Consider the following 13,606-nt stretch of genomic DNA (forward strand, 5'->3'; position numbering starts at 1 on the left):
AGAACCCTGGGATTAGCTGAGATCTGTCCAAAGTTCTTCACGGCTCTGGTATGTCTTAGTTGACATGCCTATAGTTTGGGAGACCAGGGTGTAGGCCTGTCATGATAATTAGTATATCGACTTATCGTTCGACAAATAAAATGGACACAATAGTTTTTCCGGACTCAATAAATTGTCATTGTTGTGGTGAGCTAGCACGCGGGTCACACAATGAGCCGACAGAGTTGGATGGGTGTCTCATTAGCCACTAGTTTGCTCATGGAACGTTGACGGACTGCTACACTTTTGACAGTGTTTGGTCATCAAAACATCAGCACTTTGCTCCGAGTTGTTGTGTATGTTAGTCCCCAATTAACACACACAGGAAAGTTAACTGTTTATTATGTTTGCTAGCCCACGAGCTAACGAGTTAGCAAGCTAAGGAGCTAAACAGCTCTCTTCAAAAGTTGCTTATAACGTCACCGCCTCTCTCCGAGTCGTTGTGTGTTAGTCCCCAATTAACACAAACATAGAAAAGTTAACTGTTTATTAAGCATAACCTCAGTGGCACACTTTATACAGCCATTAGTAGGGTTTATGCCACGGACGGGGCGGGATTTACAGCAAAATCTGGAGCAGTCTTGCTCACTGTCCCAAATCCAGTGGCCGACCTCACAGATAAAAAACGGTTTGCTACTTGAAATCAGCACAAAAGGAGGAAAAACAAGATAGCACTGTGTTGATGTAGATTGCTTCGCTTAAAGACGTTAGTAAAATGTCAATGATTGTGTCGTCTCTTGTAGTTTTGACCAAAAAATGAGAGGGGTCTAGTGAGCTAACATTAATAGCTAAGCTAGCTACACATTAGACGATCAGTCCATATTGAACTCAGGTATTAATGTGGATGAATATACTTTAATGATACAACTCAACTCGTTCGGCTAAATCTTTGGTGTGCTTTCGGTGAATTGTAAATAATACAGTCATTTGGCGTAGAGATCAATGGACCAGAAGAGGCGGGGCGGCATCAGTCCTTGAAACCGGAAGTGCGTGGCATAACCATTGACTACAGCGAACGTCAACATATATTTGATTGTCTTCAGCGGACCAGCCACAGTCTTGCAGTTCGAGGGTGGGTCTTATTTTTCATGATTTCAGAAGCATGAAAAAACAAGAAAGATCTTATTGTTGCCGTGATAGTTTTGGGGGAAATGTATTGCCTTAAAAAATTGTAATCGAGTGTGTGTTCCAATTATGGGGATCACACTCCTCAACCTTCTGGAGAAGAAGGTTCAAAAGAAAGATGAAGCTTTGTTTCAGGAGGAGCACTGTGTTTTTTTTGTCCTGGCCGTGGAACAGAGGACCAGCTTCACATCCTAAGCAGGGTCCTGGAGACTGCATGGGACTACGCCCAAACAGTCTGAATGTGCTTTGAGGATTATGGAGACTGCATTCAACCGTGTCTCTCCAAAAGTCTTTTGAATGGATCTCCGGGAGTATGCGGTATGGGGATTGTGCAGGGCTACCTAATGATGTGGCCAGTCAGTGTATACAGTACATATGTACCTCCTGGCAAAGATGTTCTCTTTTCCACACATCTTTCTACACATGTTGAATCCACAACTTTGTTTGTTCTTCTTTTAATAATAAACATATTTTCACACCTCACACTAGGACAGTCTGTTATACAGATGTGCATTATCTGAGCCCTGCTGCAGATTCCGCTTTCAAAAGGTGTTATTTTGTTTGAAGAGATATATTTTTAACAGCTCCAGGCCATCAAAAAGAAAGTGGATAGCAAAAGGCAGTATTGGATTCAACGTCTTGAAATGTAATTAAGTGCAAATGAACTGCCGCCTGATTTACTTCAAAATAAGACTAAAACAACACTTTGAAATTTTAACTTTATCTTTTCTTTAAAAAATAGCAAAATAGCACGCTCTTTTTGTTGTTGCTTATTCTTTAAAGGGACTATTTATTCAATTCATCTTTTCAAAAAAAGCACAAAAAAACCCTAATCTTTTAATAAACATCCTTTTAACTAATATCAGCATCTGACAGAACCAATAAAACAACATGTCAACAAACAAACATCTTCATTGTCAAACTCAATAGCTCTCTTTTTATTGGTACTTATTCTGGTGTAATTTTCTTCCACTTTTTTGTTTTTAAATCAGTCCAGGAGAAAAGACATACATTCACTGACCATGACATTGGGTACACATGCACATTCTAATTAGGTCATACAGAGTAAGATCAGCAAACATTTTCCGATGAAAGCCACAGCACATTCACAGATTAAAATTATTATTATTAATAATCAGTTTATTTGAAAGGGGACAATGCAATTTCATAAAACACATGAAATCTCTGACATCTGGTTAGAAGTAGTTGATCGTATATGGGGTGGATAATTTGGGGATCTGCACAGAGTGCTTACTGGAATGCAGGCATCTTCAGGGTTATTTGTTTAGGATCAACATTAATCAATGAGCTGGTTGAGTTTAAAATGGTCTGAATTACTTATACAGATGACAACTGACCAACAATACCTCACAATTGCGAGATGCAGGGAGACTCTAAGAGTCACAGAAAGGCTCTTTGTTTAACAACAACTAACAAAAGTTGTGCAAAACAAATACTGAAACATTGAACAGTTGGACATGCGGATGCAAATTAAGTAGGTAAGATTAAAAGGAAGGCAAAATTAAGTTTACCTATTAAGGTTATAGTACATTTTAGGTTAATTCTGAAATTTCAAGCGAAAGCTGAATATTCCTATTGCAGTAGTTCATGTTAACTCTTCATTTATGGGATAAAGTGACACAACAGGTGTTAGTTACAATAATAACAGAATGTCCAACAGCAATTACCTCAAAAGTACAAAAGTTATCAAGTGGAATAATCAGAGTTTATTGTACAGTTATTTCAGTACAAGATAATTATTTAGAATTTCTGCAGCTCATTTTGTTCCCTACATCTAATTATTCTTGTTAGTATTATTATTAAAATTATTACTTTTTTTTAATCTTCTCCCACTTATCCTGTTTAGTATCACAGGGTGAGCTGCAACATATCAATCACGTCATTAATACTTACTTACCGTTGTTTAGTATATCAATGTAATTTTATTGTATGCCAATTTCCCGACAAGGATATGGAGGAACTTCACATTTTCGTGAATTACCATTTTTATTATTATTATTCATGGTATTTTAGAAAAACAAAAATTTGCACAGGCAGTTTGGACTGGGTTTCCTGCAGCTGAAAATAAAGTTCCAAATAATAGAAAAAAAGGAAATGTGCGCATTTTTGCAGTTTCACCTTTGAACTGCTGTTGAGATGTCACCGTGTCATGGGATGGAAGGTTACATCAGCTGTGAGGTTAAGTGCGGCTTTTAGTGCGCATGACGATGCAGAAGACGTTGTACGTCGGTGCTTGTGAGTAAATATGCGCTCGTGTGAGTTGAGGGGCAGCAGGGATCGTAACCTACAACAAGGTTAATGCAGAGATCTTTTCATGCGGAGCCACCCTCTCTTCCTTTGTCTTTTTGTTTGAAAGAGGAAGATGGAACAACACGTAGACAAATGGACCATCGTGTACCTTGTCAGTTCAAAGCTGTAGGCCTGCGGCCTCCACCGGGTGGCCAGTTGTCGGGGCGCCTCGGGGGGGCCGGCGATCCGCCCTGGGTCCCTCGGTGTGGGTCCACCAGGTTGCTCTCGGTGGATCCCTGGGCCAGATCCCGCCCCTCGATTGATTGGGTGGGGTCCTCAGCCTCCGCGGTGCAGGCACAGCAATTCCAGGACACTTCTGTCAGTCTTTGTGCATGCAAAACGGTGTCAATTCACTTGCATGTGTCTGCAGGCACACACCCCTGGGACTCTTTCGCTGGGTGTGGAGCCTCTCACTTATTGCGACAAATAACTCATGAATATGCAAATTGCTTGTGTATCCCCTCACTCACACTCTCGTCCTATAGACTTTTATAATTTACATAGCCAATCTAACCACCCTTTAGTTGTGCAGCCGGGTTCACGACCCTAGTCCTGCATGCTTTTTCTCCTGTCCTTGTCCTGTTGTATCTTGTCCTGTCCTTCCCTCACAGGGTGTAGCACTACAGCCCCATGCAACACTCATAACTAAGGTTTCATTGTTGTAGATATGTAATGATTTACTTTTCTCATCCAGTTTACAATTAGTGCTTTGTATTTTCTTTGTTTCTCTCTCCACGCTAGAAACTTTGTTGTTTGACTGATCGATTCTAATTCTCAATAAACATCAATTATAATACTAAGAAACCACAGCGGAAGCTTATAAACTCCACTGTGACACAGTAAAACTGTTCCGGCATAAAAGGGATACAGATCCTCCATTCTGCTTGAGCTAACAGCCAAACAGCACAAAAAAAAAAAAAAAAAAAAAAAAAAAAAGCTGGAGCTTTCATTCAAAGCTAATGCAAAATTAATGTGGCTGGACAGTGTGCAGACTTAAAACTACAGTTACCAATCAGACATTCATTGTGTGCCACACATATTGTAAGACAAAAAGAAACATTTGCCGAATTTTTTTTTATCTTATGTTATTTATGTTCATATCTTGGTTCCCACAAAGGTGATCAAAATTGTTTCCTGCGCTGCGCCTGCTGAGAAAAAAAAGCAAACAGTGACTGAAGCAGTGTGTCAACATTTAACTTGAAACTGTAGGCAGGATGGATTTCTCTGCATTGATTTCTTCAACATTTGTTACTTTAATATAAATCAAGATTAAAAATAAGTAGACAAGATGCACTGAAACGTACAACCTTGGTGGCCGCAACTTATTTGGACAATGCTTTTAGTTTGATTTGTGTCCTTTTTGGCTATCCTTTTCAGAAGTATCAATCTCCCTACAAAGCCCTTTATTTGACCGCTCACCAGTTTGTGAAAAGAGATAAATTAATTAAAATAAGCGCATCTACATGACGTTATTTATTGGTGACGCATGAAAACAAAAGGTGTTCTTGACAGCAGTTAAAATTTGGTGTGTGTGACCTTGATCGCTGGCAAACAGCTCAAGTTGGAGATTGACGGCTTGATGTTGCTATGGATGTCTGCCAGACTGACTGAGAGTCAGCCGATGACGGTTGGATTTCAAGGTGCCTCAGCGAGTGCTTCTTGGGTTGTTTTGGAATGGAAAGCGACAACAAACATGTCATCAGGTGTTCATATGGCGCAATTTACCTTGGAAAATGACCAAAAGTATATTAACAAGTTACAGTTTGTACCGCTTCCAAGGAGTTTTTAAAAAATTCTTATTATTGTTTTAGTTATTTACCAGACCTACGTAAACGACACAGGAGGAACACATTACATTCTTGTGTTGACTGGAATTTTGTTCAGATTTGATTAGATTTATTCTAATTTTTCTTAATTTTGTAATGATTAAGGCCCTAATCTTGAAAACATTCAGGCATGTACAGGGAGGTTGGTATTCTGAAGGTATACAGTTTGGTACTCATACAATTTTTATACGATTCTATAGTTCTTTTTTTAGTGTATTAAAACAAAATATGATTTTATTTTCCTCTACCGAGCTGAGCCTTCTGTGTGTCTAATAGCGGTAACTATCTAGTGACTTATTTGCAATGATTGATTAATGTTACAATTAAAATTCCCAACTGTTTTGATTAATATTCTCTCAGTGTCTTGAGGTTGCCAACCACCCATGATGACATGAAAATAAATAAACATGCACCAGCAGAGGCGAGCACCATCTATTCAGGATCCAGGAGAGTGAGAGAAGGATCACTTCCCATTTTTCTGCTGCTGATTGACAAGGCTGACATATGGAATAGTTCACCTATTCCCCAGTGACGGGAAGATGGGGGTGGAGGCGGGTAAACTTGCCTGCGAGGCGGAGCAGAGAATTTTTTTTTTTTTTTGACACAGCACTTGTGATCAAAACCACTCGTATCTCCTGACTAAATTTAGCACCAGTAGCAATTAGTGGTGGGTTCACACAGCCACTCCAGGAGCAGCTGACAATGGTACCTTAACAAGTTAGAGTTGGTATTCTACAGTTTGATGGATTGTGATGTGCAGTTGGAGAGGGGGATTAACATGTAAACTATGTGAGAAGCATCCGGGTAACATCTCTATACATTGTTTGCGTAATGTGCCATTTGGTTGAGTTTAGTAAGTTCTTATGGCTTGAACATGAATTTGTTAGAGCATGCACCCCCCCACACAGAAATATCTTTGTTATAGCATAGTGTTGTTTTAGTTTCTTGTCCCTGTATAAGTTTGTGGATTTTATTATGTGAATGCTACCAGATAAGGTGTGTTCAGTCTTAGCTAATGTTAAAATCTGCTTCGGATTTCCCTAAATTCTGTACTAGCTGCTAAGCCGTAAGAATTGTAGGAATTGTTGTACAAGTCAAAGTGGTCTAATATAATTCTGAAACACCCAGCAGATTCTCAAACACCATACATAGCAAGCGAAGCTCCTTGGAGCACAATGTCTCGAGGAGGAATTGAGCTATCTGCTCCACTTTCCACCAGGGGCGCTGGCAGGGATTCGGGGCCCTGTGATAAAATGTTACTTTGGGCCCCATCACTGCAAATTGAAAATGCTATTTTCTACCGCCCCAGTCAGTGGCCCTTAGAATCATCATCACTTTTCTACCCCTTACAGCACCCCTGAAGGGCACACAAATATATACACAACCTTCCAGGACACTTTTGGTGTGCCTGGTACACTTTTGATTGCATCAAGAATTCATGAATTATGTCACAATTGTGGGGAATTGTACGTGTGTTTTGTGTACCTTTAAGTCATGAGGCTAAAGTACCCGTTGACAGCCCATCACAGAGCATGGCTCTTTGTTTACCGTTCAGATGGAGAACAGTGCATCAAGGATTTAGCTGCAGTTTCTCAGTCTCAGGTATGTTCTTGAGACATTTGGTATGATAAATATGCTTAATATTTATTCTGTTTATCAGACGTAGTATAGTAAACGTTTTACTGTGAACATGTTCACCCAAAAATGCATATTTGAAAAGTTATGTGTTACTACCAGACATTGTTTGGACAAGCACATTCATACAATTTTTTTCTAGAATATTTAAATCATTTAGTTGAATTACATCACCAATGCTGGTGTAGAATTCCTGTAAATGACTTAATAACTGAAACAACAAATACAGAAGCAGAACAAGTCAAAGAACTGGCATAAAAATTACAGGATGGTAGCAAACTTCATGAGGGAAACCAGTGTTTAAGTCACAGTAATTGTAATTTGTTGTCAGAGGGCCCATAGATCATGTTACACTTGAGACTACGTGAGTCCCGGGTTGCACATGTCATGGAAAAACATGCACACTCGCGCACATACATGCACACAGACACTCACATGGCCAATCAAACGGAGTGTCTCCACTTTTCACTATCTTGTCTATGTGTCTGCTTTCAAGTCACGGAAATGTTTTTTTTCTTCCTCAAATGACTGGGCACCTGTACGCACCCTCTGTTTTTTTTTTGTTTTTTTTTTTGCTCCACCATTCAGAAATTATGGCACATATGTGACCAAATTAGTCGCACTCTAGAGTCCTGCCTCGTCAAAAATAAATAAATAAATAAATAAATAGAATTCATACTAAGCCATAGCACTGCGTTAGTAGACACAGATTCATTGTACTTTATGCGTACCTGCTAATTTTTGTGTGTCTCAGACGTGGGACGCACATCAAACGAGATCCCCGAGAGGTTATAATATTTTTTGGGGTTATGTAAAGAAAATGAGAAAGCAGCAAGTTGGTTTGCATACTTACACAGAAACTACATAACAATTTCCAACCAAATTGTCTAGACAGGTGATGCATGGCATAAAATAAACACATTAAATCTTGTTGTGGTTACAGTCTGCTTGCATTGGAGCCAAGTGACCTACTAGATGCAACATATGGAGACAGTAAAATAAATAAATAAATTCTGGTAGGCCGTTTGCACCCACTTGGGAATGCATAGCACTGCCACCTACTGGACTGGAGACACACAGTATTGCGGTTAGACTTGTTCGGCCTTGTCAGGGTTTCTGCACGCCAGAAGAATAGTGTTGCTTTTACAAAGGATCTTTTTGGATTGTCAGGTAGTGTAAAGCTAATAAAGTAGGCAGTGAGTTTATATTGCTTACGCTTATATTTTAATCCAAAACTACACTTACTACACTTGAGTTGTTTGAAAAAAAAATTGGTTTGTTCTGTTTGGACATTTAGACACTTTATGTTTCTCTGCCGTTTGTACCACGATTGTTATTTGTCACTGTTTTTTCTTGCAGCTTCTGCAGCTGAATTGTCCATCACACATCGACAGTCCACTTCAGCGTGTCACCCATCAATGCACCAAGACAGCCACATCCTTTGATATGGTAAAGCAATATTGCATTTCATCTGTTTTATTTGTATTATTGTATTTTTGCTCCTTTGGTGTAGGGAGATGCGTTGTGAGAGAGGCATATCTCTAAAAGCGTAGTCTTACGCTGTCCGCATCCCTGCAACGCCTCATTAGTGTATTGCCATCAGACAAACATATCAGTGATGTTTGCAGCTCATAAGCTTTTATTTTTTCAGGCTATATGATGTAGAAAAAGGCAGAGCTGAAGGTCACAGGCACGTTTGAATGCAGCAAGTGGCTCCTTGAGGGAATGATTCATCTGGAATTATTGCTCTCGAGAGTTGTTCATTGATGTGGCTCCTTCAAGAAGGAGAAAGAAAGTCAGCTTGAGCTTTTCTGTCATCTACCGGACACTCACTTGCCACTCTTTGCGCTCTAATCCAAGCATCACACAACCTGCTTTTGATAGGCAGTAGAGGGGATTGGAATTGTTGTTCTTTTTTTGTTGTTGTTGTAATTTACTTGCTGCAAATCAGAATCAGTTGTAGGCTCACCCAATGACCATCATTTTTACAAACAGTGAATAAAGAATGTCTACACACCCCTGTTCAAATGCCAGGTTTTTGTGATGTAAAAAATGAGATGAAGATAAATAATTTCAAAACTTTTCCTGTCTGGTACATTGAAACCCTTTTTTTTTTTTTTTTTTGAGGCCACATGCACCCATATTACTGGACAGTAAAAACATGTTTTGTAGGTTTTTGTTCATGGCCTAAAATGCCCAGTACAGTACAAAGTTATTGTACATAATTATTAAAAAAATAAGCTTAAAAATGTTTGAAAGTTTCAAGACCAAGATAACGCCTAACCATGTGGTCACCTCGGTTACGTGCTCTCCAGTACTTTCTGTTTTTCTGTTTTTTGTTCATCTTTGGAGACATTATGTGACTCACTTACACAAGGTAAGACTTGCTGAACATTAGGGAGTCAACCCCTGACATGGTTTCATCAACTTTCACAAATCCGCTCAGTTTTTCTCTGAGTTACTCACCAGTGGGGCGGCCGCAGTCTACGGCGCATGGAGGCGAAGGCGAAGCCACAGAGGGACGCGAGGGCAAGTCAAGCTCCGTAGGAGAGGATTCCAAATGCCGCTCTCGTCGATACACCTCGCAAATGTATGCTCCCTACCCAACAAAATGGACGAGCTTCATTTTCTCACAAAGCCCAGTAAAGACTTCGGACGTTCCGCCGCCCTGTGCTTCACGAAGACATGGCTTTGTGAACGCATCCCCGATGGTGCCGTACTGCTGCCGGGCTTCCGCCTACACTGGGCAGACCGCGTCACGGAGTTATCGGGAAAAACAAAAGGCGGCGAGAATTGTTCCTATATCAATGAAAAATGGTGTACCATTGTCACAGAGCTCAACACACACTGCAGCCCGGACTTGGAGTCGCTGTTTTTGAACTGCCATCTGCCAGTGGATTTACAGCTTCCTGACAGGCAGGACACAGCAGGTGAGGCTCGGGGACACCACCTCATCCACATGCACTACCACCACTGGGGTGCCCCAAGGATGTGTCCTCTCTCCGCTGCTCTTCTCTCTCTCCATGAACGACTGCACCTCAGCACACAAAGCTTTAAGCTCCTGAGGTTTGCAGACGACACCACAGTCATCGGCCTCATCAAAGGCGGTAATGAGTCTGCATATCGACAGGAAGTGGAGCGGCTGTAGCTGTGGTGCGGTCAACACAACCTGGAGCTGAGCACGCTCAAGACTGTAGAGGTGATTGTAGACGTCAGGAGGCATCATTTGCCACAGCTTCCCCTCACGCTGTCCAGTTGCCCTGTGTCAACCATCGAGACCTTCAAGTTCCTGAGAATTACTTCTGAGGCAGCACGGCCTGCCACAGGACTTGTTAAGGCAGTTCTACACAGCAGTCATCAAATCAGTCCTGTGTTCAGCCATCAAGGTCTAGTTTGGTGCTGCCACAAAAAAGGACGAACTCCGACTGCAACGGACAATCAAAACTGCTGAAAAAATTACCCACTCTTGAGATCTTGCACGCTGCCAGAACTAAGACAAGAGCATGCAAAATCCTCTTGGACCCTCCACATCCTGGTCACCACCTTTTCCAGCTCCTTCCCTCAGGTAGGCGCTATTGAACAATGCAACTTAAAACTAGCAAACATTCCAACAGCTCCTTCCCTCTTGCCATTAACTTACAACTTAAACATCCATCCATCCATTTTCTTTCGTCAAGGGTTGCTGGACCCTATCCCAGCTATCTTCGGGTGGGAGGCGGGTACACCCTGAACCAGTCGCCAGCCAATACAACTTAAACAGTTAATTTACAATTCCATAATAACATGCTGCCAATTTTATCTTGAGATTGTCGGGCCAATTATACATTATTCGTGCACTCACTGTAGTAGTCTCGCCACTCTACACTATTTGCAGATCTGCAGTTGCAGTTGCTTTGTTCTCCTTCCCATCTCAAAATGATAATTGTTTTTAAAATTGAGTTTTACAGATTATAGGTCCAATTAACAGTGGAAAAGGTTTTGAAATGATTTATCTTGATCTAATTTTTCTATATCACAAAACCTGCCATTTGAACAATGGTGTGTAGACTTCTTATATCCCTGTAGGTATTGTGCATTTGTTAAGTACTTGGTGGCGATTCAAAGAGCAAAGACCAAGAATTTGTGAAGAGAGGCAAAAGGTCCAGAACAACCATAACTTCAGCCCTCCACCAATGCTGTTCTTGCAAGGGGGACTCCCAGACTAAGAAACAAGATTGTCTTGTCTGATAATCAGATCTGTGCTCTGCCTTATCCTGTCTCTAAACTCTTCAGGCAGTTCCTTCTACCTTAATATTAATGCTTAGTTAGCTTTGATGCATACAGACACATCAAGCCCACTTAATTATACTTAGGTAAATTCCAAAGAATCAAAACTGATTCTGATGGCAGTTGTTTTATGTTTTTTTTCTTTCTAACCATTCATTTCTTTCTTTCTCTTTCTTACTTCTTGAGGACATTCCAAATTGTTGTAATGGCAATAGTTAATGTTTGTTAAATAACTCAGATTGACTTTCCATCTTATCTCAGCTTTACAATTGCATGTTTTTCATCCATAGTTTCCATGTTGTTGTTTGAATAATGCGACACACCACGGCATCAAAACATACCTACCATATTCCTTACTTTTGCCCACATGAAAAATGGGTGTGTTCAAACAAAAAGTGCTCCCTTCTAAGTTGTATATCAGATCCACCGGTAAACAATAACAAGTCAAACCCAAATTTTCAGTCTACAGCAAACTAACATACATACATACAAAAAAAACCCTCCATACAAACCAGGAGGTTAAAAAAAGGCCATATAAAAACACATTTGTAGGAAGACATTTGTTCTGCCTGGGCCAAAGCAAAAGGGGGCACTAAAAAGAATTTTCTGGCTAAAGAGGCCATTTTAGCCGAGAAAACCCTTTCCACTTTGACAGTCACCATGGTGACAAAAGGGATTCATATGTGTGGACTTATAGTGAAGTGGAGTTACTTGTGTGTATCACAAATTAATATAAATAATGTGCCAGAGAGGACCTCACCTCACCTGTCCCAATCCAAAAGTTAATTTTCAAACAAGTGTGCTTGTAAATGGACAAAAGGCCAAAATAGAAAGTAAATATTTGTATAAGGGTGCACATGGTTTAATAATTGAAAATTGCTTCATTTAATCAATTCAACATAACCGCCCGATGAATAATATAGTTTGCAGTTAATCATTGCATGGTCGAGATAGCATCCTTAGGCTTTACCTGTCCCAGAATGCAACACACTGTGAATTAGATAATTGCCAATACTGTGGATGGATGCAGCCATTTGGAAAAGACCCACAATTGCATAAATACATACAGTATCCCACTCACATCTTTAGCACATTTAGTATTCACATTAACATGCAATAATGATTGAGGTAACAAAGTAATTATCCCAATTAGCTCTGCGCTCATGCAAGCGATCTTGGCGTGTGACCATCCCACTATCCAAAGGTGTCCTCTGGGAATCGTTGACTGCTTCTGTGCACCCCACACACTCACTACCATGTTCCCACAAAACATCTGCCCATGCAAGATGCCACTTTCTTCAATGTCTCAATCTTTACATTACTTACTTCTCTGCTAGCAGGAGCTGCTCTTTTTTTCTTTTTTTAAGTTGTGCCAGTTTTCAGGCATTGCCGCCCCCCATCCCCCTGACTTTGTTTGAACATGTAATCCTGGTGGGATTCTGGGAGTCAGCGTATTGTCAGGTCTAATTGCCGTGTGGTGTTTGGTGGGAAGACGAGTCTGATTATGGAGAAGGTAAGGGAAAACATCATGTCTCAACTTCTCTTACTTACTGTCTGACTCACTTTCTGTATTTATTACCTGTTTCTCTGACTCTGTTTGACACACAATGATGGCCTGCATGGATCATTAGCAGATGGACACACTTAGTTGGATACCACAGGTTACCATAGCGCCTGTGCAGCATCCTGGCCCTTCAGCAAGGGGCAACATGAGTTTAAAATACAGAGGTGTGCTGGCGTTTTTTTGAAGAACCAGAAAAACATTTGTGTCTGCTTTCTGCTGGGTTTTAAAAAGTAATCCAATATAGCACAGTGATGCGTTGAAGTACGTACCAAATACATACAATTTGGAGTATAACCAAAAAAATGGTTTAATAATTTTCCACAAAGTTTGACATTTTTTAAGCTTAACCCTTAATCATCATGGGATGTCATCATATTACAGTTGTACCTTGAGATTCGAGTGACCCGACTGACGAGTTTTCAAAGGTACGAGTCGATATTCGGCCGACTTTTTGCTGAGACTTGCAAGTGCGAACTTGAGATACGAGCACTTTATGGTGGCAGTAAACAATTCAATCACTTCACAATAAGCAGCACTTTAAAAAATGTTGAACATTTCATCAAAAAAGAGAGGTTTCAAGCTGTTTAATGCCACTCCCAGTTAACTAACTGTAATAACTGTCAAACTAAGCATAAAATAAAGAGAATTACACGTTGTGTATGTAAAACAACCACAGCTTTGTCGTCGGAAAGTCCGCTAGCTTAATGCTAACAAATAACGATGAAATGAATTGAAAACGCGATTGACATGCTAACAGTTAGCATCGACAGTTGCGGTTTTAGAGCCCTTTACGAAACGGATATTTGAATGCATATGGTGGAAACACACATATAAACAGATT

Source organism: Phycodurus eques, chromosome 1 (assembly GCF_024500275.1).
Source record: "Phycodurus eques isolate BA_2022a chromosome 1, UOR_Pequ_1.1, whole genome shotgun sequence".
In the NCBI taxonomy this organism is placed as follows: Eukaryota; Metazoa; Chordata; class Actinopteri; order Syngnathiformes; family Syngnathidae; genus Phycodurus; species Phycodurus eques.